Here is a 4,217-nt window from a genome sequence, read left to right on the forward strand (position 1 = left end):
CCTCATATTTCTCACGCGAGTGTCCGCCCTTCTCTTCTCCCTTTGCATTCTAGACTTCGTTCTTACTAATTGGCGCCTACGTGCTTGAACATTCGACCACGTAAGCTCGGATCTTTCCGGGTACCAGCCTCTCCGTTGCATGACCGACCAATTTGACCACTACACTCAATCAATCTAATTAATCAATTTGTTAAATCGTTTTCCTCTTACGAGGGCACTCTTTCCTTGCATTCGCGTCGAGCATCACTAATCGATCTTCTTAGTTCTTCTCGTTCCGTCAACATGTAAGTCTGAGGGTGTAAATCTCTCTTTTATTTATTGTATTTTATTTATTGTATAATCAATTGTAAGGTTTATGTCGAAAACACTGTTAAAACCGATTTCTAAAACCGTCTTTAAAACCTTTTTTGCGGATTTCCAGTAGACAGACGTCGAGAAAAGACGCAGCAACCGCTGCGCCTCTTGAAGGAGGAGCGCGGCACACTCTGCGCCTCTTCGTGAGGGGCCGCCAGATTCTCGCTTCTTTTTCTTCTTCCTCCGTCCTCTCGTAATTCGTATCAAATTTATTGTTTTGTTTTCTGTTAATTCGTTCATCATAATAGTTTAATAATTCATATGTATATTAACCGTCATCATTAACATGTTTAAATCGTCATAAATCCGACTTAAATCCCTTATAATTCATATTTGCGGGTTTTTCGTCATTAAATTCAATTCGAGTTTTAGAGATTCAATTCGTTCATGTTGAGTTTCTGGGATTCGTTGTTGATATATTTTCACCTGTTTAGTCATTAATCCGTCGTCCTTCATCATGTTTAGTTAATAATTCGTTTAGTTAGTTTAGTTAATCATTCATTAACATCGACCCTTCACATAATTAATTCGTTTGCATCCGTATTATTCATGTTTATTGCTTTTATGACTTTAATCACATGTAAATAATCCATTAATCACTTTCATCCGAGTCAAATAATTTAATCAATCCTTAAATTTAACAATTAACATTAACGATTTGCAGTTCCGGCTTCACAGCCAGAACTCACCCTTGGAACAGACGCAGCAACTGCTGCGCCTCTTCCAAAGGGCGCAGTGCCTGCTGCGCCTGTTCCAGGTTGAGTTCTGTCTCTGAACTCCTTTTCTGCCTTGACCTAGTTTAATTAGCTACGTATTAATCAGCTAATATTCGTATTATCACCTTGTGATCTGTCGTAATTCCTTCTTATTTCTTTTTCTCAACTTATCCGTTTTAAAGGTATTTTCGACATAAATCGCCTATTCAAATGTAATCGTTGTAATTATTGTAATTTTCGTTATTGTAATTTATAATTATTGTATTTCTTTTACCGTTTGTATGTTTTCACATGTAAATGAGCATTAAATTCCTATTTCGACCCAATTGTTTGCTAACTAGTTGTTCACCGACTTAGTTAATTCTCACATGTTAAGGTTAATCTATGGATGTTGCATTGCATGCATATAGCCGACAATATATCGAGTATAGACAACTTCCCTAATCATTAGTAGAGGCCGCTATCGAGGCGGGCGGGATTAGGTGTTCGATCAAAAGAGTTTCCTAATACGTACCCTCACCCCTTACTCCAGATCTCCGTGAGCACCCGTGTTCATTGGCATCCGCGAGAGTCATTCTAGACATAGAATGCTAAGGGTAACGATTGCTTAGTGTTCATGTCACTACTTTGTGTCTTGACATGACACGAGGTATTCGAACGGTTCCAATTTCCCATAAAAATTGGTGGCGACTCCTTACAAAATGCAAACGCTTGTTTTTTCGAGCCCCTTCACCAAGCGCCCCCGTGGGCGGCCCTGTCCACGTTTGGCGACTCATTGGGATTATACACTTACGTGTAGCTAGGGTGAAACTTGAACAAGGTTAGGGAATAAGTTTGTACAAGACAATTGTCGGTTTTCATAACTCGGTCTTCCTAGACCGTTTTAATCGGCCTTCCTAGGCCCAACCCAACCGATTCGACCAATCGTCCCGTCTAAACGGTCCTAATTCTTATTTGGGCCTAAGGATGGATAGCGATTGACGTCATCCATACCATGATGCTTACTCTTGTTTGTATCAAGGGCCTTCACTACTTGAGGAAATGGACTAGGAATCGGCCTTACTCTTGTTTGGCACGAGCCTCTCCACAGACTTCGGGTTTGATGGTTCGGTATGGCAACCCACCCTTTAAACCAAAACCCTTCTAAATGCACTCAGCATCCCGTTATAATGCTTGTATAAATATGTGAACCTTACGTGATCACCATTTCAAAACAAATCATGACAAATTTTCAAAAAATCAAAACCCAATTTTAATCAAAAATTTCGAAAAAAAGGGCCTTTAATTAGCACAAAATCCGGTCAAAACTCTGTCCGTTTGTCGTGTCAAAATTCGGGCCACAAGCCCATTTCAAACCTCACCTCGAGTCCACTCCTACAACTACACTACAGTTGGCTAGGACACACATTTTCAAAGACCTTGTCTTTCTTCAAAACTCACTCAACACAAGTGGCACACACCCACTTCACGAGTCAAAACTTTTCCTCTTTTAGCAAGTGTGATAGAATGGTCGATCGTGTTTTGATTCGTCGCCGATCTCTTATCCAGTTTCCAAGATGCCCGGGTCAAGTGATGATACGAACCTCCAGCAAATTCAAGAGAGTAATGATCGAATCCTAGCCGCGATAGCCCAAATGCAAATCACTCAAGAACAAACCTATGACCGCCTTGAGCTTATCGAAGGCCGTATCTTTGATGTAGAGGGAAAGTTGCCTCCCATTAAAGGTGAAGTACTACAATTTTCCGATGACGAGTCTAAGGATGAAAATCCAATCATGGGAACAACCGCAGCTGAGAAAAGACTCCAATACCTAGAGGAGCAATTGATGTACCTTAAGGGGGATGACATTTACAGGGAGAACAATCGCAAGTATGAAGCCGTCAATTCCAAATTGCCGACTAACTTTAGCATGACGGATATCCCTAAGTTCAAGGGACATGATCAGAACCCTTTGAACCACATCCGCGCCTTCAAGGATTACATGTCTATCAAAGGCATCAAACCCGAGATGTTCTTAAGGATCTTTCCTTCATCTCTTGACACCATCCCAAAGCAATGGTTCTACACTTTAGATCACAAAAAGGTCGCTACTTGGGAGGACGCCGCCATCGAGTTCTCAAAACAATACGCGGATAATGCCGAGATCCAAGTCAATATGCGCACTCTAGAGGTTCTTACCCAAAATGACAAGGAAGGATTCACCGACTTTCTAAGTAGGTGGAGGAAAACTAGTACCCAACTAGTTGAACGCCCGGATGAGGCTACTCTTGTGGAAAAGTTTGTGGATAATCTCAAGCCCATATATGCCAACCATTTGAGATATCAAAACATCAAGACCTTCAAGGACTTAACTGTACTAGGGACACGAATTGAAGACGACATCCGTAAAGGACTCTTGTCCAAAACGGTAGGTCGAGGATACCAAGGGTCCACAAGTCGTTCATACGGCTCTACTAGCAAGACCGACGAAGTTAACCTTCTCGAGCCATCCAAGAAAACTAGCCCACCAAGGAAGTTCACAAACCTTGGGGACACATACTCTAACGCTCTAAAAAGGCTAATGAAGCAAGGCAAACTCCAACCCATTGGACCTACTCCCGAACCTGAAAGGAAGTCCAAATTCTGGGATGAAAATTCCTACTGTGAATACCATAGGGGCAAGGGGCATGACACAGAAAAATGCTACAAGTTGAAACACGTGCTTCAGGATATGATTGAAGATGGTCGACTTCCAATTCCACCGGGAGGTAAGCCCAACAACACTCAGAATCCTCTTGGAGTTCTAGTGATTACAAGTGACGAATCTACCTTAGATTGCTCACATCTCATTTCTCCCACCGAAAATGAAATTCATGCAATTGAGAAAGAAAGACTCTACTCTACCATCTCCCCTACCATTTCCGACTTCATCGCATGGGCAAGGAGTGTAGATAGACAAGTGTGGGAACTAGAAAACATGGTAACGATCTTGCGCAATCCCGATGCAACACCTAAAGAGCGCGTACCATTGATCTTCTCTCAAAATGCCACTATGCAAGAAGTAGTCGCCGTGGTCGACAAGCTAGTCGATCAAATCATACAACTAGAAAGTGACATCATGAGGATGAAGGAACTAGCTGCAATCAATGGAGTTTGGGCCGATGACG

This window comes from Silene latifolia, chromosome 1 (assembly GCF_048544455.1).
Source record: "Silene latifolia isolate original U9 population chromosome 1, ASM4854445v1, whole genome shotgun sequence".
Lineage (NCBI taxonomy): Eukaryota > Viridiplantae > Streptophyta > Magnoliopsida > Caryophyllales > Caryophyllaceae > Silene > Silene latifolia.